The sequence below is a fragment of the Eschrichtius robustus genome, chromosome 5 (assembly GCF_028021215.1).
Source record: "Eschrichtius robustus isolate mEscRob2 chromosome 5, mEscRob2.pri, whole genome shotgun sequence".
Lineage (NCBI taxonomy): Eukaryota > Metazoa > Chordata > Mammalia > Artiodactyla > Eschrichtiidae > Eschrichtius > Eschrichtius robustus.
The window spans coordinates 44,539,707-44,564,844 of NC_090828.1; the positions used below are offsets into that span (position 1 = coordinate 44,539,707).

The following is a 25,138-nucleotide window of genomic DNA, read 5'->3' on the forward strand; positions in this document are numbered from 1 at the left end:
ACACACAGAACCAATATGTGTGTAGGAAAAAGGACATTACTACAGATTCCATAAACATTAAAAGACTAAGAAGGGAATATTATGAACAACTTTATACATACCAAATTACCAAAACTGGCACAAGAGAAAATAGAAAGTCTGATAGCTGTATATCAATGAAAGAAATTGGATTTGTACCTTAAACCTTTCCAAGAAGAAAACTCCAGGCTCAAATGGCAACTCTATAAAGCTCTAAATTCTTTCAAACGTTTCAGAAAGAAAGAATACCAATCTTACCCAAACTCCAGAAAATAGAGGAAGAGGATTCCAAATTCATTCTATATGAAGTCAGGATTCCCCTGTTACTACAAGCATAGACAGTTCAAGAAAAGAACACTCTACAAGCCAATATCCCTCGTGAACACAGACCCAGATATCATTTTTTTAAATGGCAAATTGAATCCGGCATATTTAAAATGGTTACTACATCATGACCAAGTGGGATTTATACCAGAATGCAATGTAAATTTTGAATGTAACATTCAAAACTCAATACATATAATTCACTGTGTTAATACAAAAAAGAACACCAGATGATCATCTCAATAGATGCAAAACAAATTTGATAAAACAACCATTCATGATAAAAATTCTCAGCAAACTAGCAATAAGAGAGACTTCCTCAAACTAATGTTAAGTGTAATGGTGAAAGACTGAACAACTTTTTCTATGATAGGAACTAGGCAACAATGTTCATTCTCACAATTTCTATTTATTTATTTCACAATTTTTATTTAATATTGTACTAGAGGGAAGAAAGAAACAAAGCATAGAGGTCGTCAGAAAAAAAAAAACTGCCTTTACTTGCAGATGACAAGACTGTATATGTAAAAAGTCCTAAGGATTATATATGAAAAAATTACTAGAACTAATAATTTTAGCAAGGTCTCATGATACAAAATTAATATATAAAAATCAACGTACTTCTGTATACTTAGTGAGTAATTGAAAGATGAAATTAGTGCCATTTGCAATAGTATAAAAAATATGAACTTAGTATAAAAAATATGAACTCATACATTTAATAAAATGTATGAAAGAAAACTACATTGTATGTTGTATATGCAGTATGTAAATAATACAAATTGTTACTGAGAAAAAGTAAAGAAACTAAATAAACAGTGTTCATGATCTCGAAGATAATATTAAGATGTCAATTCTCCCCCAATTTTTATATATATATATGTATGTATATATAAGCATATGTGTATATATATATATAAGCACAATTCCAGGTTTTTTTGTAGACATTGACAAACTGATTCCAAAATTCCATTCAAAATCCCAGAAGGATGTGTTATAGATATAAACATGCTGATTCTAAACTATATATGGAAATGTAAAGAAATCAGAATAGCCAAAACAATTTTGAGAAAAATCAAAGTTGGAAGACTCACACTACCCACTTTTAAGAATGATTAAAAGCTACAGTAACCAAGACAGTGCTATATTGGTGAAAGGCCAGACACACAAATCTATGGAATAGAAGAGTCCAGAAACAGACCCACAAAAATATGGTCAATTGATTTTTGACAAATGTGCAAAAATAATTCAGTGCAAAAAAGGTAAGTTTTTCAACAAATGGAACTAGAACAACTGGACAGCCATATGCCCCCCCCGCAAAAAAAGATCTATACCTTACCCTTTATACAAAAAATTAACTCAAAAGGAGTCATAGATCTAAATGTAAAATATAAGACTTTTACAAGACGTTACAGAAAATATTCATGATCTTGGATTTGGCAGAGTTTCTAGATACGACACCAAAAGCATAAACCGTAAAAAAAAAAAATTGATACCCTTGACTAAATCAAAATTGAGAACTTTTGCTCTGAGAAGAACACAGTTAAGGAAATAAAAAGATGAGCCCCAGATGGGGAGAAAAAATATTTGCAAATCATTTGCCCAAAAAATGACTTCAATCTAGAATAGATAAATAACTATCAAAAATCAACAGTGAGAAAGCAACCCAATTTTTAAAATGGGCAAAAGATTTGTACAGACTTTTCACCCAAGACATCATCTATGGATGGCAAGTAAGTACATGAAAAGATGCTCAACATACTGGCCTTAGAAAAATGCAAAGTAAAACCATGATATGATACATCTGTACATCTATTAAAATGGGTAAAATTTTAAAAAGTACAATACCAAGTGCTGGTAAGTATGCAGAGCAACTGGAACTTTCTTTCATACATTGATAGTGGGAATGCAAAATGAGCCACTCTGGAAAACAGCTTAGCATTTTCTTATAAAGTTGGAACATCCACTTACCATATAACCCAACCCACCTAGGTATTTAGAGAAATGAAATTTGTGTTCACATAAAAAGCTTTATGCAGATATTTATCACAGTTTTATTCATAATTGCCAAAAGTTGAAAGCAACAAAGATACTGATACCAACATCGATGACTCTTAAAGGCATTATGCTGATTGAAAGATGCCAGTCTTAAAAGGTCTCATGTTGCATGATTCTATGTATTGCATAATGCATGATTCTGGAAAAGGCAAAACTATAGGGACAGATAACATGTGGCTTTTAAGGGTTAGGGTAAGAGGAGAATGTGACTACAAAGAGGCAGCAAAAGGGAATTTTTTTGGGTGGTAGAGCTGTTATATATCCTGATTGTCATAGTGGCTATACGAATCTATACATATATCAAAACTCATAGAATTAGTCACCAAAATAAAGTCAGTTTTACTGTATGTAAATTAAAAATTAAAAAGGTATTTTCAAAACAACAATACCAGGACTTCCCTGGTAGCACAGTGGTTAAGAATCCGCCTGCCAATGCAGGGGACACGGGTTCGATCCCTGGTCTGGGAAGATCCCACATGCCATGGAACAACTAAGCCCGTGCTCCACAACTACTGAGCCTGCGCTCTAGAGCAGCGGTCCTCAACCTTTTTGGCACCAGGGACCAGTTTCGTGGAAGACAATTTTTCCATGGATGGGGCGGGGAGAGATGGTTCAGGTGGTAATGTGAGCACTGGGGAGCAATGGGGAGTAAGCAGATGAAGCTTTGCTCGCTCGCCTGCCGCTCACCTTCTGCTGTGCGGCCCGGGGGTTGGGGACCCCTGCTCTAGAGCCCGCAAGTCACAACTACTGAGCCTGTGCACTGCAACTACTGAGCCCACGCACCATAACTACTGAAGCCCATGTGCTCTAAGGCCTGCATGCCACAACTACTGAGCCCACATGCTGCAACTACTGAAGCCCGCACACCTAGAGCCCGTGCTCCGCAACAAGAGAAGCCACTGCAATGAGAAGCCCACGCACCGCAACGAAGAGTAGACCTCGCTCTCCACAACTAGAGAAAGCTCGCGCACAGCAATGAAGACCCAACACAGCCAAAAAAAAAAAAAACACAACAATACCATTATACACTCATTAGGATTGCTAAAATTAAAAAGCCCAACAATGCCTAGTGTTGGTGAGGATGTGGAATGCCTATACTGCTGGTGTGAGTGGAGAACAGTGCAACCACTTTAAAGAACTGAACCCACCATTTTATTTCTAGGTATTTATTTACGACAAATGCAAACATGTCTGCAAAACACTTGTACACCAATGTCCAGAGCAGCTTTACTCCCAACAGCCAAAGCTGGAAACAACTCAAATGTCTATCAATAGGTGAATGGATAAGCAAATGGGGGATATATCCATAAAAGTAGCATGGAGCTCCCATTCCTAATTCAGTGTTCTTCTGGGAATAACGGTTGCTCTAATAATACTTTATCCGATCATGGCTTATAGTATTTAAGTGTTAAACATCCTCCCTCTCTTGAATTTATAGAACCTCCCTCCCCACTTCTAGTTTTGATGTTAATTCTGGCGAACAAAGACCAGTGTAGCTCCTTCCCAGGGTCTCTTGTTACTCTCTGCTCATTGGCCCAGTCCTTGACCTGGTCTCCATCAGCAGGGACATTATGGCTTGGAGCTTCCCAGGCTCCCAGAGACCACTACCTAGGAGTAGCTGTCAACTCTGGCCTTCTGGCCCTATCTTGGATAAAACAACACTGATACATTCATGCCATTATGTAATCAACTGGTCCAGTAACTGTCTAATGGAATTACTCCTCATCACATGCTTACAAAAGATGCAGTTGCTCTGATAGAACAGGACTGGTAACCCCATATTTTTGTTAATCAGATTTTAATTCTGTGATTTCTGTTCTACAGAAGCCTCTTGAGATTTATCATGAGTAAGGAAGAGTGATCCTGAAAGGAAAGTCAGAGACAAAAACAAAAAGTTTATGCTACTACTGTTCATGGTAGCAGCTATTCAAACACTTGACAGACGTCTTAAAAGGCAATGATAGGGAGTTCCCTGGTGGCCTAGTGTTTAGGATTCAGCGCTTTCACTGCTGTGGCCCAGGTTCAATCCCTGGTCGGGAAACTGAGATCCTGCCAGCCACGTGGCGTGGCCATAAATAAGTAAGTAAGGAAATAATAAATAAATAAATAAAATTATAGATGTGAACTAATAAATGTGAATAAAATGACCTTTAAAAAAAGGCAATGATAATCCCAACCTATATAGCACTGAAGAATAAGCTTTGTATAATTTCATTCTCCCCTAATAAGATAGTTGATTCATAATGAAGAAATAAAGTTTCAACAATGTTAGCTAGTAATGCAAGTCAATAGTTGAGCAGATTATATAATTGGTCTTCTTAGGACAGCATGTGGGATGAGCTCTTGTAAGTTAATTTTTAGACTGTATTATTCATCAGTCAGCTTGAAAAGTTACCATGGCTATCAGTTGAAGGTATGATACATTTAATGCTGGATATTAGCCAAAAAAAGTATTTTGGCTCTCTTGTCAATGTAACTAGCTGATACAGAAGTATAAAATATTTTTTAAAATACACTTTTGAAAAATACTGAAAATCAATTTCTTTTATACTATAGTTAAAAATCTTAAGATACATAAAGAGCTGTCAGAACGTTCCTTAACCATCTAGCCAGTATTTATTGAGTCTCTACTATGTGTTCAGCACCAATATCCATCAGTATAAGTGCTTTCAAAATTTATTTAACAAAACCAAATCAGTGGGAGACAGAGTGAGAATGAGATGACAACTTATTCAGGCTATAATTAGTGCAGATGCCCAGAAAGGATCCTTAGTTTTACCCTTGTCCTAATATGTGAAGTGGCCATTTGTTCATGCCACTGCCAGCAAAAATAAAATATAAAGATGCCTTTTCTCCCATCACTCCCTCCCCCAAATCCCAACACACATACATATATACATACACATCAGAGTCATACGTAAAGAAAAGAAAGCCCCGTTTACTTGGTTCCCTCAATGTTACTTTGAAGCCTCAAAGCACTGAGTATATAAAGTGTGTCAGGCCATAGCCCTGGCACTTCCCTCAGGAATGGGTCTAGCCACTACGGGGTCTTCTATTAGATCTTTCAAACAGAAGATGCAGTTTACCGCAGTCCATAGTTCATCTTGGAGCTGTGGTCCCCCGTCCTGCATACAGTGTCATCAGATTGAGCCTGTTGAGTAAGCTCCCTGGGAATATGCCAGGGAAGGTGTCACAAAAAAAGCCAAAACTTGAATATGAGTGGGGACCAGACCATACAGTTCTAGCAAAAAAAAGTAACTTCCAAAATCTGCTCTGGAAATGAACAGGCTGCTAAATCCCTGAAAGTCTTTCTTATATATTAGATTAACAGAAATGCTTATTACTGTTGTTCTACTTCAGATCATCTTCTAAGCCTTTAAACAGGTTTTAAGACATTTTATATCTCAAGTTATACCTTAAAATGGGCCCTAGCCCTGAATTAATGCAAATATCTATATAATATTGATAAAAACCACGTTATAGTCTTTAAAAGCATAATGAATATACTGTCTTTCAAATTTCAATGTAGATGCAATTAATTAAAATGCCAATTCATTAAAAAATATAACTGAGTTCATTTAAAAACAATAATGAAGTTCCCAACAGAAGGTTTGTCGTTATTTGTTCTCTAATATTGGATACTAAGAGTATATTTTCCTCCTTGTAGGGGTCCATGAAAATCGGACAGTAAACAGAGGACTTTGTACTGGTAATACTGACAGTCACTGACCTAGACTATAAATTTATAACAGGATCAAATGACACCAGTTAAACTGACAAACAGAAATGAACTCAATACAAAAAAGTAAAAGCTAGAAAATACAGCAAATGTGATTTCGGTCCGTCTGAAGGTCACCTCAGGGGCACTACTGTACAGTCTTCGGAAACTTAGTAGCTGCTTTCGTCCTCAGGCACACGGAACACGTGCTGCGTGCAGCTGCTCAACACCAGGGCGGTCACAGGGGGCTCTTCATGAAGTCACATTTGGGGCCAAATTTTCTCAATGGAGAGGCAGAGAAAATAACATTGATAAATGAAAGGACGATGTAAGAGATTCTAATAAACCTGAGCAGAGCTGTGTGGTATCACTTCATCTGTAAACTGGGAATCTACCTCAGACATTCATCGTAAAAATTGTGCGCTTCTACACGTAAAGCATCTAGAACCGCCTTGGAACATGGAAGGTGTTCAAGTGTTCAGTAAGTATTATTTCCTTTCCTTCTCTCTCTTAGATTGTCCCCTAAACCTACTAACATCAAATTATTATTTTAAGTGCTTTAGTTATTATGTTTTAGGATTATAATGAAGGAAAGAGAATTATAACCTAAGAATGTTGACGGTCATTTGGGAATTAAAGAGTTAGAATTGGGTGCCAGATCTAAGTCAGGGGTCAATGCTTCGTCTCATTTACCAGATCCTCCGGGTGGAGAAGGGAAACAAACAGGCTTAACTCTGGGTACAAGTCTGGCTTCACCTGACCACTCCTATTTATGACTACAAAGATTGAATTCAGTCTGCAGTAATTCCTCCAGCCCTGTAATCTAAATACTTGCGGGAAATGAAAAGTAGCTTCTGACGAACTAGTTGAAGAAAACCTGATCTAGATCAGCACTAAGATTGTAAAACATTTAAACTTAATATTCTGTACTAATTTCTCAGTCATGTCATGTCCTAACTAAATGACACAAATGTACTCATGACACATGAATTAAGCTCTGTAAAATTCTGAAGCCAGTTCCTTAGGCAACTGTTGTTAAATGGAGGTGAGGAGTGGAGGGAACAGGGTAACAATGTCAGAATATTGCCTTTAGTTTGTTACAACTGGACTATTCTTTAGATCCTGTAGCTGAAACTAGGTTATCTGAGCCCAAATCAGAACATGAAACTAATAAAACATAAAACACAAAAATGAATGCTCAATCCTCAATTCATTATAATTTGAAAATCATGATCCACTCATCCTTATATACTAAGCCAATTATTTACTGCATAAACTCCTACATCACATTTGTAAAATGCTTTCTCTTTTAAAAGGGCTTTCTTATTTTTTCCCTCCTTATTCACACAGATATCTTCTCTTTAAAAACTGACCCATTCTTAAGTGTCTGTCTCAAGTACACTTCTGTGTAAAGGCCTTCCCACTACCTAATATTACTCTATCCCTCTCTTGGGTTTCCATAACATATTTATCTCCATCACTGTACTTTTCTCATTCTGCTTGTTTACAAGTCTGTGCCTAGACTCTCAAAGGCAGGAATATGGCCATACCACTTAAACTCTTTCTGAAAGAAGATGGGTAATAAGTAATTGTTTATCTTTGTATCTCACTTCTATATGCTTAGCACAATGAAGGGCCTCAGTAAATGTTACTTGATTTAAATAATTTAAGTCTAGATATTTTAAATAAAATTCCAGTTCTCTTAGAGAGCAACAGAGTGTGTACAGCCCTAAGTTACAAATGATAACCAAGTGTCTGGAGCTTTTCAGAGTAAATTATCCATCTACCTCTGTTTCTGTTGAGCATATCTCATTTGCATTTTCCCTTTTCCTCTTTCCCTCGTGTCTTATAATTTATACATCAGAAAGGAATTATTTTTCCTCATTTTACAAAATACATTGATGTATAACTCTATATGTAAGCAGGTTAAATATCCTGCCTGGGGAAGCATGTGACCTTGATGACATTGTATGAGAGACCAAACACACTGCCTGTTCTAAAATCCATATCTTTTGATTCTAGTTTCAGGGATCTTGCTGCTGTATCACAGTGCCTTCCTTTCACATTTCATGACATGTGCTAATTCAAGTAAACTGCCTAATTATGGAACAATTTATTTTACAAACCCATTCTTCAAAAAATTGTCTTATAGTGGATGTGGTGCAATGGACACTCTCAAATACAGATGTTAGTAGTGCAAACTGGTTCAACAGTAGCATAACAATTTATGTTAAAAGCCCTAACCCAAATATTGCACTTTGAGAAATTTATCCTAAAGAAATGATCAGAGTTGTAGACAAATATTTATATGTAAAAATTTTCATGAAAGCCCTTTCATAATAAGAAAAGTTGTAAATAACCTAAATGTCCAACAATAAGAGGTTTGTTATCATATGTCTGTATCCTGGAATATTATGGAACTATTAATAACTACAGCAGATAGTCTCTAAAATGGCCTTCAACAATCCCTGCCTGCTGGAATTCCCATGCCTTGTTTAATCCCCTCCCCTTAAATATAGGACTAATGACTCACTTCTACCAAGAATATAGCAAATGCCATGGGATGTCACTTCCAAGATTGGGTTTCAAAGAAACCATGACTTCTGTCTTGCACTCAGTCTCTCACTCTAATGGAAGCCAACTGCTGTGTTGTGAGCAGCCCTACAGAGAGGCCCATAAAGCAAGAAACTGAAGGAAATCTCTCTACGGCAGTGTGCAAGGAAGGGATTGTCCCCCAGTTAAGCCTTCAGATAAAGACTATAGCCCCAAGTGACAATATGATTGTGAAAGACTGAAGCAGAGGTACTCAGCTAAGCCGTACCCAGATTCCTGATCCACAGGAACTGTGAAATAACTATATGTTTGTTATTTTAAGTAATTAAGTTTTAGGGTAGTTCATGATACAAAAATAAATAATAACTTTAAAAAATATTTAGTAACATGAGGAAATGTTCACATGTTAACTTTTAAAATTACTGGTCAAATGGTTTATTTATCCAGAGCAAAACAATTTAAAAACTCAGCCTGTTAATAACAAAAATATTGTTTAAAAACAGACTGTGTACTATTTGTTATTCGAACTAATAATTTCCTAGAACATTTCCATTCATTGAAAATATTTTCAAGACTGTTATAAGCCTGCCTTGTAATACCATATAATTTTAAGTGTAATTATCATTAGCTAAAGAAATGACACCAAACATTGACGATATTACAATCTGCCTCCTAAAGTATAGTAGAAAAGTTTACAAAGATTAGATTCTTCCAAGTCTTCAGAATTTATAGTTAATTTTTAAAAGCATAAGACTATAATATACATGTATGATTCCAATTTTTAAAATATATATGGTTTAAAAAGAATAGAAAACAGGAAAACATCAACAGTGTTTCTCTTTGGATGGTGGGATTATAGTAATTTAAATTTTTCTTTATGCTCTTCGCTGTTTCCCAATTTTTTTCAAATGCATATATTATTTTTTATCATCAGAAATATCTTTTACAAAAAAGTCAAACTAATAATTTGATATAATACATTTTACTGCTTCAAACCAAGATTTAATGCTAATAAGAGACTCAACCATTTTGCGAAGGGGCAGAATAGCACTGGACCCATAACAAGATCTAGGCGACAGCACTCAATTAGCAAGTCAATAAAACTATAGTATTTCTAATTCTTTTTTTTAAAGAAGAAGGCTTCATGCTGAGTCATATGAGAGTTAAATTAACGCAGGATTCAGAAGCAAGAACAAGTTTGTGAGGGGATATGATAGATGTGCTCCATAGCACTGGTTCCTGAAGGTCAGTGTTTACAAATAAATTAGAATGTTAAAAAGCTGAGCAACTCCTGTATCTCCCATAAACTCAATATTTATCATCTACCTAAACATGCTTGAACCTTACATTCTAGTGCATATCAACTTTGGGGGGCCGTGTTTTTCTATATACAGTATAAAGTATGCTTTTTATTAAAGCTATATGTACGGGAAGAAGAGAAAAGTTGTTTCAGATTTTAGGATTTGGTAAACAAAACTATTTTTTGTCAAGCCATTTCTCATTTCTCTGAGGGCAGACAGGTCATTCATCCAAGATCCTGATGAGGTTCTTTTAAAAAATGACACCTTGATATTACAAAATACCAAACTCAAAAGGCTCCACTAAACAAAATGACTTTATACTCAAAATCAATGCATAAAATCTTTTTCTCATAGAGTTTTCTTTGAACTTCACTGGGCTTAAGGAGAGAAATTTATCATGCACAGCAAACTTGTGTCATTTCGAGCTCAGAAAAGTCAGAAAAACCAACAGATTCTACCCAGAGTTCTTCACATAACTTTTGTCTAAAAAAGGGTAGAGGAATTTAATTAGCTATGTGACCACAGGAGTTTTTCTTTGCTTCTTTGAGACTCTGCTTCCTCATCTCTAAACTGAGGGTAATAATGCCTGCCCCAAATTCCTCGTGAATAGTGATAAAGGAAAAACATAAAGCACCATAGAAATGCAGCAGCTATTCTGCTACTATTATTACTAAACTGATAATGAGGTAAGAGGAAGGAAGAAAACACTGTGAAAAGGAAGGAAAAGATGACATTTGAGTAGATTATTTTGGGTAATTCACACTCCCTGGTTCTGAACAGTTCTTCCAATCCCCTCCACAAAAGTCCACCCACAAGAAACACATCAGACACCCCAATCTCAAAAATTCCCTTAAAGGTGGAAGCCATATACTCCAAAACAATCCTAAAAAATGTAGATCCTTGTGGAATTACATTTCAGTATGAATGCATATCCCATTCCACTGGAATGGATGATGTATCTGTCAGTCTCTCTCACAAGCCCATGAATTCACGGAGGGTAGACACTTTGCCTCACTTGAAGCCTGAACTTTAATAAGTAGTTTCTAACTCGAGGTTGGTCCCAAATACCTAAATCTTGGTCATTTTAATTGATCAAACAATCTTAACTGACATTTTTCTGAGCCACTAAATTTTATTTAATCTCAATCGTCATTAAGGAATTTGAGAGGGATCAGAGTTTGTCACGACAATGCATAAAGCTTGTTGTGAGCCAAAGGCAATTAGCTCTCTGCCCTCCACCTTTTTTGTCCAAAAGCAGGGCATAAATTTCCCTTTGTAAATGTGTCTCCGTCTCCTATACCAAGAAGAGAACCACTCTGGAGACAATTCTTATCTGCAAAACAAACAACCCTTATTTATCATACATTTCCTAGCCACCCTCTCAGAACTCACTGTCATGCCAGAAGCCCAACCGCCTTTCCTTAGTCTAGCCCCTTTCCACACTGTATCACCCTTTGTTAAGATGATACAGAAGTCCGCAATTCTAACCATTTCCTTGAATCACATTTCTTTGTGAACTCCCATGCATACCTAGGTAATTAATTTTTTTCTCCTGTTGATCTATTATCAATTTGATTTTCAGGCCCAGCCAATGACCCTAAGAGAGGAGAGGAAGATGATTTTTTTCCTTCTCTACATATTCAAGATTAGTTAGTCTTTACGTTATGTAGTGGAACCACATCAAATATTTTAGAACAAGTAGGAGGCATAAATATTAAAAGTGTTAAGTGCTATGCACCAAATTAAATTCCAGGCAGTAGTACACGTAATTTTGAATGCTTAAAAGAACAATTAGTCTTATAATGGAGACATGGAAAAACATGGTATCCAAACCCACTTGGACTCTGGGTCAAAGGACCAAGAATTTTGAAAGTTTTGCTATTTAAATTTTGATAATTTTTTCATGATACATATACCACACTCCTAAGGAGTCATTATAGAGTTCCTACTCTCTGTAGCTGATGGTATAATATTTCAGGGTGGGGAGTGGAGGTAAGGTGGGGCAGAGGTACATTTAATTTAAACAAAAAAGAGAGATATATATATACATATTGCTGATTCACTTTGCTGTACAGTAGAAACACAACATTGTAAAGCAACTATACTCCAATAAAAATTTTAAAAAATTAAAAAATAAAAAAAAAGTAAATAAGAAACCGCCCCCCAGATTTTTTTTAAAAAAGCCTTTTTACCTATTGGATATAATTTCTCACTAATCCAAGGAAACTTCCTCCCCCCTCAAGCTATTATCCTTACCACACACACCCATGCTCATTTTCTCCTTCTGGCCTTCCCTTAGGTTGAAAAACACCACCTGCCCCATATCTCCACCCGGCACCCTTTCCCCTCTTCCCTGCGTAAACCAAATCTGTGCCATCTTCAAGGCTAGGGGAATCCCCGTCTCCTTCAGGCAGACTTTCTGGAATTCCTCAAACCTTTATCCAGAATTCTTCTTGAATTCCTGTCCAGCCTATTTAATTTATAAGTGCTGCCCCCCCAAATGAGATTAAAGATTCCTCAAGGGCAGTAGCCATTTCTCCTTTTGCTATTTTGCACAGAACAGTTCTCCACATAGAGGCACTTAATGAATGCTAATTAAAGTCTGTCTATTTATCAAATATCCATGTGCTTCAAAGTGTGTTAGATGCTGGGGATAAAACAGTGAACTATACGTAGTTCTACCTCTTTCAGGGCACTTACAACAAGCAAAAGCCACAAACTCCCAGTAGTGTTAGGGCCAGTGTTTCATTTGGCCAGTGTAATGTTCCAACTGCTCTGAATTAGAATAGTTCTAAGCTGGGCATTCACTCTCCAGTTCACAGGACTCTGTACACTCCCTTGTGTCTGGCACCCATACAGCTTCACTAATTTATGTTATCTTCAGCCCCTTGTGAAACATCCTTTATTTCACAACTCTTAATTTATAAGGAATAAATTAATTCTTAAAGTACAGACTCTTCCTATATCAGATACTGACTAGTTATTTACTACTCCCCAAACTTTCAACATTAGAATGCCATTCTGTTCATATCACTCTTACTATGGAAAACAGGCTCCAGTTAAAAAATAAAATTCCAAATCCAAGGCAGATGGTATATTAATTAATTAGAGAAAGAAAACAGAACTGCTCAGCAACTGTTTTGCTTTCTTAAAAGCAAATGATCTTTAAGCTGGAAAGGACAGAAGAAACCTCATTAAGAGAGAACCAAGGTACAAGCAGAAGAAGTCACTTTAAAAGAATTCACGTCTTCAAAATCTGGTGAATTATATTCCAGGGAGAATCGGCAGATGTAAGCACAGAAATATTCTGACAACCTCAGAAAAACATGGAGAAGGAGGGAAGTCTCAAGAGGCTAGAGACTCAAATACACTTTTTCCCCCTAATTTTTTAAAAATTCAAAACTGAGGGAAAAAAACAGAATTCCTAGGCATTACAAACCAGTTAATTTGATACCAATGTCTGGCAAAATTCAAGATTTAATCAGAAAACGGGGAATATTTAGGGGGAAAAATACTGGGGATTTCAAGGCACTAGGAGTTTACTAAGAATCAGTAATTTTTAAACTAACATCATTTACTTTTGTGGTAGACCAGAGAATATTCGAGATCTTTAATTTAAGCAAAGCATTTGATTAACATTATTCCCATAATGTCCTTATGAAGAAGACTGACCTATGGGCTAGAATAGTTTAATCTGAAGGACAGTGCTAGCTGAGTTCAGCTGATTAATTAATTTGTCTCAGCAATATCTACTGAGGGCCAAATAGATTCCCAACCAGTACTGTACTTGGCACTTGCAGTACATTACTTTGAACTCTAACAATTACCTGAAAGGCAGACGTTCCTAACCTCATTTTATTGATATGGAAAAGAAGTTTCTCAAGGTCACAAAGCTAGTAGTCAGGCTCCAAAAGTCCAGGACTTTCTATGTGCCACGGGCTTCTAGATGTGCCATCATGGCAAAAAGACCTGTCCCATGTATTATCAATGACTCGAATGTCTGGTGAACAAACTCACCACATGTGCAGGTGACACAAAATCAGTAGGCAGAGTTAACATGATGAATGCCACAATCAAGGTTAAAACACATCTAACAAACTGCAAACTGGAGAGAGGCTTAAAGTAATAGAAGACAAGGAAAAAAATGTTCATATTCAAGAAATTTTTAACTGCATAATTAAAGAATGAATAAAGCCTGCCTTGACAGCAAAGTGTGTGTGGGGTGGTGGTGGTGAGTTTTTTAGTCAACTTTGGTGTATTTACTACAAAAGCCAATTAAAAATTAGATGATTTTCGATAGCTAGTGGGAAGCAGCCACGTAGCACAGGGAGATCAGCTCTGTGCTTTGTGACCACCTAGAGGGGTGGGATAGGGAGGGTGGGAGGGAGACGCAAGAGGGAGGGGATATGGGGATATATGTATACATATAGCTGATTCACTTTGTTATAAAGCAGAAACTAACACAACATTGTACAGCAATTATACTCCAATAAAGATGTTAAAATAAATTAATTAAACCAAAAAAAAAGTAAGAACATCAAAAAAAAAATTACATGATTTAGTGTGAAGATAGGAACTCACTGCACTCTGCACTGTTCAGACTAGTCTGAATTAATGCATTCAATTTTGGGCTAAGGATCTTTAGCACAGAGAAAGGTCTTAGGTAAGGAAGGACACATTAAAGTGAATATTACTTGGTGAAGATAACTAACATTTACTGACTTCTGGGCAATTATGCTAAGTATTATGAACATTATCTCATTTGATTCTCACAACAACCCTACAGGTAGATAGAGTATATTATTATTCCCATTTTACAGATGAGGAAGCCAAAGCTCAGGGATCTGAAAGGCTGTCAAGTAAAGGAAACGGAAGTCTTACTCTGTACCACCTAGACTTTTCATTTCTTAACAGTTTTTTGGTCATAGACTCTTTCAGATGGATGAAAGTTTTAGATCTTCTCTGCTGAAAAGTTCTACACATAATTTCACAAGTTGGAGGGCTACTGGCAAAAGTAGGATTAATGAGAAACAGGTCCAAGGAAGCAGTTGTCAGTTCAGTGTAAACAAGGCCTTGCTAACAATAACAGAAAGGAGGGATACCTCACAATGCAGTGAGCTCCCTGTCACTGAAGTGCTCCCTCAAAGTGTGGCTGGTCTGTCGGGAGTGCAACAGAGGGAATGTTAAAATGGATTGGAGGTTGGTCTGTGATTTTAAAGTACCCTTTTGTTATAAGACTGTGGGCCTCGTAAGTAATTTTCGTTTGATGGCAAAACAAAGAAGTTAAAAACTGAAGTTACTGTTTTAACAGACCATTCTGCTGAAGACATCAGGCAGAATACCTAAATGTTAATGTTATTTCCCATCTATATACATGGTACCTGTATCAGATACTTGAAAACAGCCTCGTCCAAAAATTAAAGGTATATTCAACTGTTGATCTTGATGTGATTTATACTTTGTCATAATCAAAGTAGACTCCTTATTCCTCTGAATTCTTAACTAAAATGTTCCCTAAGATAAATACCATAAATACCAGATCCTAAAACGATGGGGTCTTTGATGAGAACGTTTACTAGTTTATAATTTTTGCTAACCTATTTCCATAAAGGATGGGGAGGGGGCAGACGGGAAACATAAGAGAAACAAACTCCGATTGTTCTGCTCTGCTTCTCAGATCCCTTCGCTAACAGCTGAAGGATCTTACCGTCAACTCTGCTTTATTTCCCATGTGCATCATAATTCACCTCGAGATTCAGGCTCCCAACGCTCAAAAAAGGAGCTCACACTTTGCTCCTGACATGCCTTTCAGAGCACAAGCTTGACAGCTTGGCATACAAATTAAGTGTTCATAGGCAAATCTTTTACCTGAAAATCTTTACTCTTCAGGCAGGAAGGATCGAGTGGAAGATGAAACTGCAACTCATAAAGCAAAACCTTGAATTTGAGGGCTCAGAACAAGGTGGAAGGAGCGGGGGCTAAGTTCTTTAATTAGGAGCCGGAGGCACGAGGCTGTAGCCGAGGCAGCTGGCCGAGAAAGGTATGGTTTAATCAAAGCCTCCTGTAACTCAGGTTTCTGCCACTGAAAATCAAAAAAGGCAAAACTGACGAGCAGAGACCTACGGACACACACGGGTCGCCCACCTCCCAGGTGTTCACTTACTCGACACGTCAGCGGGCAGCTGCGCGCCCCTCGGGCGTCTGGACGGCGGCGGGGACCGAGCAGGCATCCGGCGCTCCTGCAGCTCCCGAGCCGGCGCTGCCCCGCGGCGGGTCGGCGTCTGGGCGGGCGGCGAGCTGAGGCCCGGGCCAAAGCGGAGTGCGGTCCCGCTGCAAGGGCAGCGGCGCCGCCTTCTCGCCAGCGGCCGGCTCAGTCAAGTGGCAGCATTTGGAGGACGGGGTGTCCTTCGGCCGCGCTCCGGGCTCCTCCTCCCGTCGCCACGCCCGCCGCGCGCTCCTGGCGGGTTCGCGCCCCGCACCCGGCCGACCGGCGCCGCAGGTGGCGGTCGAGGGCGCTCGGCTCCAGGGCGCGCCCTCCGCGGGCCGCACTCGAGTAACGGGCGGCGGGGGCAGCCACGGTCACGTCCGCAAGCGCCGGTCCCGGGCAGGGGCGGAGCTGGCCCGTGAAGCTGCTGGGTCCGGCCACCGCCCTCACACCCACCCTAAATATACTACCCAGAATGCGGTCACTCCCCAGCCCGGCAGGAATTAGACCCCCGAATTTCGAAGGAAACATAAGCGAGCAAGTCACTTCACTTCCCTGGCCCCTGACGGAGCCCCCTGGGCTGCTAACCGTCCTGGGCTCTGCCCAGGTGAGAGGAGGGGCTGGTGTCTGGGCGGGGGCCTGCCCTGGGGAGAACCGGTGCTCGTGGCCCCCGCGCGGAGCCCATGTGCAGGTGAACTCGCGGCAGCCTCACCGAGGCCTTCCCATCTAGGCGTTCCGGCGCCCGGGTCCAGTCTTAGCAGCCAAACCCGCTTTGACCTCAAACTCCACGCGGTTCAGGCGTAGGTCAGGGGCTCTGCCCTTCCTAACTAGCTTGCACCTTGAGTATGCAGAGCAAAAGCGCTTGATGTAATTTTAAAAGGACACATTCATTTGGTACTTCTCTATCCAGAAATACTGAAGGACATTTTCCAAGCATGTTTCTCCTTAAAACACCACTAACAAAACATCCTTTTCTCGCTTTTTTTTGGCACTGAAGTCTCTATCTCAAAACATGGCCATTATTCAGTTGCGTCTCCTTTTGCATTCCATGTGATGCCTGTATCTTTCCAGCATGATTCCTAGCAATAGTAAAAGCCCCAAGAGAACTACAAAAGAACCATTATTTTAGTTGTGTTCTATGGATTAGTCATGCAAAGTTCACGCTTGAAGAGACCTTGGTGATAACTTCAGCTGACTCCTTTACATTACAAGTGAGGACACTGAAGCCCAGAGTCCAGTGGCAACACTAAATGCGAAAAAGACAGACTGGAACCTACACAGCTCACAGTCTGTAGACTAACATGAGGGTTAGCTCTCTAAAGGTATAACATAGTAAAGAATATGCCTAGATTGCAGAGGGATTGAGAAGCATAAATTATACAAAATCTAGTTCAGATATTTTTAGACTTTAAATGAACCAAACATTCCTATTTATTACTATGCTTAAATTAACTAAGGCAACTTTTATGTACAGACAGTAGCTCAGAAATGTCATTTTGCTTCATGATAATATTAATGGATTGGAGTAGGCATATTCTGACAATCATAGAATGTGAATATACTTATATGAACTGTTTTGTCTGATCAGTATCAATTTCTAATGTACTCCAGTTGACTATACTAAGATAAACAAGTATTTAGTTCTATATATTTCAGGCATATCATGCTAAATAATTATGATCAAATGCAAGGTTCCACCGTTAGGCCTAATTCTTCACTGAAGGCATCACTGCTTTCCCTCTCCCTTCGCACTTTAAGCTTTTACCAACCTAGTACTGCAGTGGTCCATAAGAGACCTCTGGGTTCCACACTGAGACATCAGTGTCAGTCTATGATGAGCTCAAGGTGAGAAAAGAGAAACTTAAAAATTTGTACTTTTACTTCCCAGTTACCAGAGCAGTAAAGGGCGAAGAACGAGTCTCTGGCGTCCACCAGAAAAGAAAGAACTTGTGAACACGTACATTCCTGTGTCTCACACAGTTCAGAGATACGCTGTATCATCTTTACCAAGTATTAGTTCCCCGCGTCGGCCAGACTGAGGCCAGGCCCACCCTCCACCATCCCGGGTCTGGCCAAGACGGAGAAAAACTCAGGAGCAGCCGTCTCCTCTCTCTGCGGGTCTTCCCGGGCCGGTCCCTCACTAGGACCCCGGGTCTGGGGCGGTGCTCACAGGCTGCGCCGCGAAAGGCAAGGCTTCGCTGGGGCTCCTGGGCGGCCGGGTGGGTTTACCAGGCACTTCGGATGAACTTGGCCACAGAAGATGCTTCTCCAAGCTCCTCCGAGAGACGGCCTGCTTCCAGCCTTAGGACATCAAAAGGTGACCGGGGCCTTGGCCTCTCCTCAGGACTCTAGGCCGTGCTTCCGGTCAAGATGGTACCGCCTGTTAAGCCCCGAGGGAAGATGCCGCGGGGAGACGTGGCGCCCTCTGCTGCCGGAGCCCAAAAATCCTGGCTTTCCTCTCAGGCACCCAGCCAGGAGCTGGGAGTCAGGGCCCCATCATTTCTGCCCTCCTATTACCCTCTCACCCTGGCTGCAGCAAGAGCGGAGGAGGTGGGTACACAGAGCTCCTCAAGCCGATGGTGGCAGAGACCGACTGTAGGGTTTTGAAAGTGTGCGGAATACAGCTTTTAAAAAGCTGGAGAGCAAAGTGAGAGAGAGGAGGAAGGACCCTGAAGAGGGCCTAACTCGAACATGGTTAAGGTGAGGGTGCCTGCGCGGTAGCAGTGTTTAATGTATTTTCTTTCTACCAGAAGAGCATGGAAAATAAAAGTAATAAAAACAGAGATGAGAAAATACTAGAATTTGAACACAAGTGATCTGACACCACAGCCCATGCTGTTGACAGGGAAGAGGTATATTGAGCTGGATTGAGGACTGCATGCCAACAGTAAACTTGCAATCAATAGGATTAAATCCAGGCGTCCCCTGCCCCATACACTTTCCCTCCTAAAGAAATCCCATTTCCACTCCCAGTGCCCTAAAACTTCCACTTCCACTCCAGACAGGTCAGAGAGAGGTAGGTAGCTGACCCCCTCCACTGGTTTTTCTACTTAAACACTGAGAACCTCAAACTTCCATTTCTCCTTCAGGAGGACCAGTCAAAGCATACACCTCTGGGAGAAGCATGGAGGGCATGCCAGCCAGGTGGAGGGAACCTCCTCTTGAAAAGAACTGTAAGTAGTGAAATGATGAGACTCCGTCAGAAGGGATCTGGGCCCTGGGACTCACCTCTCTGCCACTAGGGCTCTTCCTAGCATATCAGTCAAATGCCATCTGTTTTCTGATAGTGAAGTGATGAGGACAGGATAGGTGGATGGAAGAATCTGGGAGTGTTCACACAGAGGCAAGAGCATGCATGTATGTAAGAGAGTTATGAAAGTCACAGAAAAAATTTATAAAGAATAGAAAAACGACTGAGGAGATAGAAAAAATATATCATTATGATATACCATTATGGGGCATGAACCCTGATAGAATAGCACATGGGTATGCTCTATGAGAAAACTCATTTTAACATTTTGACTTTCATAATGATAAAGCTCTGTTACGATAAAGAAATTAATAATTTTGTTTTCCACATAAAAAATTTGAAATTCTACCTCCTTTTTTCTCATACAGTGGTCTACTACTATTAGTGACAGTTTTAGGTGGTTGTGAGTGGAAATGGGATTTCTTTCCAAGGGGAAGCGTATGGGGTGGTTTGATTTAATTCTACTAATTGCAACTTTACTATTTGGCAATCCAGCTCAATATTTCTCTCCTGTCTACTATAGGAAAAAAAAACAAAACAAAACACTTTTAGTGTTTACTGGGAAGGAGAGCTATTTCCTACATATAGTTTTCACTGATCCAGGTTTTATGTGCTATTTTTTATATGTTCAGGCTAAAATGGTTTCTCCAAAACAGTGAACTTATCTTGTATGTGCTAAGACTTTATCTAGATTACGCCGAGAGACCCAGATATCTCCTCTGAGTAGGTGACAAACACGTTTTCATGTCACACCCTAGACTAGGGTTTTAGGATGCAAAGCTTTAAAAATTCAGCAGCAGAAATGGCATATTGATTCTTTAACACTTTCTGTAGCCCAAGATATATCAACATGTTTCTTGATGAAGAACTAGCTGTAGATACGAAAATGGTGTCATCCTGGACCTTTTCCTGCACCCTCTGTACTACTCACAGTTGTTTCTATGCCAGAGCAGCCTTCACAATCTTGCTGTAAACCTTAATCACACTGTTGTGAAAGACCTCTGTTTGTTTAACATTTGCCCAGACTCAAGGAACAAATCATCAGATTACCCGACCAGCCAAACAGGTAAAAATGTAAACCTATGAGAGTTTCCTATTTTGATATTTTAATATATATCATGATATGTTTGAAAGTTCATATGCCCAAAATAAACGTTCACAGCTGTACTATAGGCCATTCTAACCTTACTCGTTACGTCACTGAAATGAGAAATGATTAACATTATCTTCCTCGTATGGAAGACAGTCAAATCACCCCCTTGCACCTTCTCTTTCCTTGAGGGAAAGAAGTGTATTTAACTTTTTCTCTTAAGATTTCCTTTACTCACATTTGCTAGGCTTTTCTAGACCTAATCTGGTTCTCCAAATGCAATTATATGTCTGGCAACCCAAATTAAGGGAACATTCCAAATAAGAGTTTAACAATGCCGAGCATTAGAGTATTACAGAACGATATTTCCCTACCTTGTATTGTATAATCCAATTCTGTTCATTATATTAACAACTATTTAGGTTGACAACCATGCCATAAGTCTATTTCTTTTTCTCACTTGTCTTGTTTTTCCTTAAGGTTTTTCTGCGTTCCGAGTTTTGGCCTTCAAGTTTACTGATGTGCATTTGTCAGTAAATAAGCTTCAGAGTAACCTATACAAGATCTGTCTGAAGATCTTTACACTAAACTTAATTAAATGCATTTTGGAGTCTTTAAATCACCATCAACATTCTCTATACATCTCTTGTAAAAGTAGATTTAACAGTCCCCAAAGAGGTAGAAATGTGCTGGAAATAAATGAGCACCTTATTTTTTTTTATTGTTGTTGTTTTTATGGTTATCTATATTTGTTTTCCCCTCTAGATTCTGACTATCATGAGGACAGGAACCATGTACTTTATGTATTTTATGTGCTACTTATTTCTAGCACCTGGCATATGGAAGGCATTAAATCTTGTTGAATTGAATGTTATTTCTCTGCTTTGGTGCTTTCTATAATTTCATCCCATTTCAAACAGAGAAAACATTACTGCTTAGACCCATGAATCCAAGCTTCTGTAAGTCTTCTTTACCTACCGTTATTTTGATAACCATTTCTAACATTAAGATAGGGCCAACTTCTCTTGAAAGTGTAGATATAAGACATTGTTAAAAATCCGATAAATACTGCAGTAATCATTGCTCCAAAATCTATTATTTCAAATGTCATACTGTAGTGCATGTTTTGTTTTTTTACTTAGGGCATATGTGCCTTTCAATATGAATCAGCTTCTATTGTCTCAATACCCTGGTTTGTTAAAAACAATCTGTTGGGGACTTCCCTCGTGGTGCAGTGGTAAAGAATCCGCCTTACAATGCAGGGGATGTGGGTTCGATCCCTGGTCAGGGAACTAAGATCCCACATGCCGCGGGACAACTAAGCCCGCGGGCCACAACTACTGAACTCACATGCCTCAACTAGAGCCCGTGTGCCACAAACTGCAGAGCCCATGTGCTCTGGAACCCACGTGCCACAACTACAGAGCCCACGTGCCCTGGAGCATGCCGCCACAACTAGAGAAGAGAAAACCCACACGCCACAACTAGAGAGAAGCCCGTGCACCACAACAAAGAGCCCAGGTGCCGCAATGAAAGATCCTGCATGCCGCAACTAAGACCTGACGCAGCCAAAAATAAATAAATCTTTAAAACAAACAAACAAACAAAAAACAACAACAACAAAAAACCAATCTGTCCAAATTTGATTAAAATAATTCAGTTTCCCCTGGAATTCTGGATTTTCACATATTTGTTTATTAGCTGATAATTTTAAAATTAAAGTCAAATATTTGATAAATATACCTTGAAAACAGGCATAGCTACATAAAGACAGTAGGATGTTTATTCTGGAGAAGGTAGGGGAATTAGAATAGATATCTAAGGGGTATTCAAATGGATGAGGGGCTATACTTAATCTACATTGCTCTGCTGGACATTACTAGAACCACTAGGAAGAAGTCATGGCAGGCATATTTGGATTTGATTAAGAAAGGACTGTCTATTGGTTACAGCTTACAACAGAACGGACTGCTTAGCGAAATAGTGAGCTTCCCCTTAAACCAGAAGTTACATGATCTATGTGGAATGTTATAATGGATATTTCTAACAAAAATAGCAAAATTCCATATCCTCTAAGAAAATCCCTCCAAAGCCAAGATTCTATAATCTTAGGAGTTGTTCTGCAGTATGAATACATGTGAACTTGGCCTTTGGACTTCATCCAATCCAGCACTAGAGCCATTATTTTGATGTCTTACTGTTTGTGCCGTCTACAGGGACAGAGAGACAGAACCCTGCTGTGTCCCTGGCTAAGGATGCAGTTTAGCATCTTTTAGAGATTCTTCCTTAAAAGCAAATCAACCACCAAATGCTGTATAAATTGGTACTCAAAGAATTCCAGCTAATTCAAAATAAGAAACTGTCTATCTACAAAGGGATATTTTATGGCTTGTGATACTTCACTTAACAGCTAACCTCATTTGTTGGAGTGCAGACCTACTATAACTTGGAGATAATAATGATAATTACTATTTATTGAGCACCTACTATGCACTGGGACCCACAGTAGCCATCCACATGCTATCTCATTTAATCCTCACAATAAGATAAGGTAACTGGGGCTTCCGTGGTGGCACGGTGGTTAAGAATCTGCCTGCCAATGCAGGGGACACGGGTTCGAGCCCTGGTCCGGGAAGATCCCACATGCCGCGGAGCAACTAAGCCCATGCGCCACAACTACTGAGCCTGCGCTCTAGAGCCCGCGAGCCACAACTACTGAGCCCATGTGCCACAACTACTGAAGCCCGCGTGCCTAGAGCCCGTGCTCTACAACAAGAGAAGCCACCGCAATGAGAAGCCCGTGCACCGCAATGGAGAGTAGCCCCCACTCGCCACAACTAGAGAAAGCCCACGCCCAGCAACGAAGACCCAACACAGCCAAAAATAATAAATAAATTAAAAAAAAAAAAAAAGATAAGGTAACTGTTAATATGTGGTAGAACTTGAATTTGAACCCAGGCCTAAGTCCAAAGCCAGTATTCCTTCTATTATTCTATATTGCTTTCCAATGTCTCAGTTGTCCACATAATGGCCTGTTAAATCTGGCCATAGTTCCACACAGCAGTTCTCCTATCCAACTCTTAATCCCTCAACTCTGATGGGTAGTATCTATTACTAAGGTATTGAGATTTGGAAAGAAGATGGGTTGTTACCAAAACTGATGAACTTTTGGTCATGGAATATCTGGCTTGAATATGTTGATAGAGGATGCATTCTGAACAATTATATTTTCCATGGCCTCTATATTTCTGAGCAAGGATCTATTCCATGGACTCTATGTTTCATATCACACATGCAATACCTACATAAAGTCAGCTGTAGAGATAAGATAGTCATGAAATAACTAAAGAATAGCTATAATCAAACCAACCGGTAAATACATACTAGTGGATAGAGGACAGAATATACTGTAAAATGTAAATCATAAGAGGTCAGTGAAAAGTGGGTGAGTTTTGACTAGGGTCATGAGACAAGCATAGAATTTTAATTGTTGAAAGAAGAGGATGGGTGTTTAGTTGATGCTATATCCACAGGGGTGGCAATGAGCCTGGAACACATATGAATGGGAAGAAAATGAATCTTTGAGAAATAGCTAGTAAGGCATGGGGCCCACTGATGTCAAGCTAGGGTGATTTGTTTAGACAAATAACAGCCGGCCACTGAAAGTTCTTAAATTGTGAAGTGATATAATAAAAATTGTCCTTGAATAGAATAGATTTAGGATTAATGTGGCAACTCTGAGCAAGTAAGTAGAGATTAGTAGCACAAGCCAATCACGTTGCACTTACCATAATGCCTGAGAGAATGAAAAAGCATTCATAAAAGATGTTTTGTTTTTCCCAAAGACTTATTTTTCCCTTCATAAACTTAGTCTATCTGTGGTTATTCTTGCCACCAACTACCAAGATCTGAAACTCTTAAAGCTTAATGGAATCACTGTACATTGAGTTTAAGTATTTCCAGTAATAGGAAATTTGCTTGAGCAAAAAAAAAAAAAAAAAAAAGTATCCACCAATTATATATTTATAGAGTGGAATTGAGGAAAAACTGAATCACTCAGTTTGCTCAGTAAAAATAAGACAAAGTTTTTAGCTGAGTCTGAAAGAACTGGGAATTTAAGAAGAGAAGGGCTTTTGTTTTTAGAACTTTAAACTTTTTTACAATGAACATTGATTACATTTGGAATCAGAGAAAATCCAATAAAACAATTTTCATTTTGAAAAGAAAAGTTAAATAGAATAGTTTTGGGATAACGCTAAGAAACCATGATCATGTTAAGGGGTCCTTGTTTAGGAATTAGCTACTAGTACAGTTTTACCACCTCTTTTAGCTTCATTTTCAGGCCTTGATTGACTTTCAGTAAAATATTTTAGACAGTAGAGAGTTTCACTGTTTACCTTTTTAAAAAAATTTTATTTGCATGTTGTAATAGAGAATTAGAATTATTGGTGCAAGAGGCAATTTATGGATAATCTATGACCTAAACCAAAGGAGATAGGTGCTTTAAACCATTTCATTGGCTTCCGAGAGGTCCTCCTAATGTACTACCTGCTATTGAGCTAAACTGACCATCTCGATTTAAGGGATTAGCTTCCAATTAAATACAGTTACTGGGGGGCCA

The 25,138-nt window shown here is 39.1% G+C and overlaps 1 protein-coding gene across 2 annotated transcripts in view; it reads right to left on the reverse strand.

Annotated features, from left to right (window-relative positions):
• C5H2orf88 (chromosome 5 C2orf88 homolog) overlaps positions 1-25,138 on the reverse strand; it is a 68,566-nt gene that overhangs the window by 12,149 nt on the left and 31,279 nt on the right. Inside the window, exon 1 of one of the 2 annotated variants that reach the window (XM_068543852.1) lies at positions 16,136-16,357. The exons of the other annotated variant lie outside the window; for it this stretch is intronic. The gene's annotated coding sequence lies outside the window, so the exon portion shown is untranslated. Of the gene's footprint in view, positions 1-16,135; positions 16,358-25,138 lie in introns of those variants that run through there. 2 annotated transcript variants of the gene reach the window in all.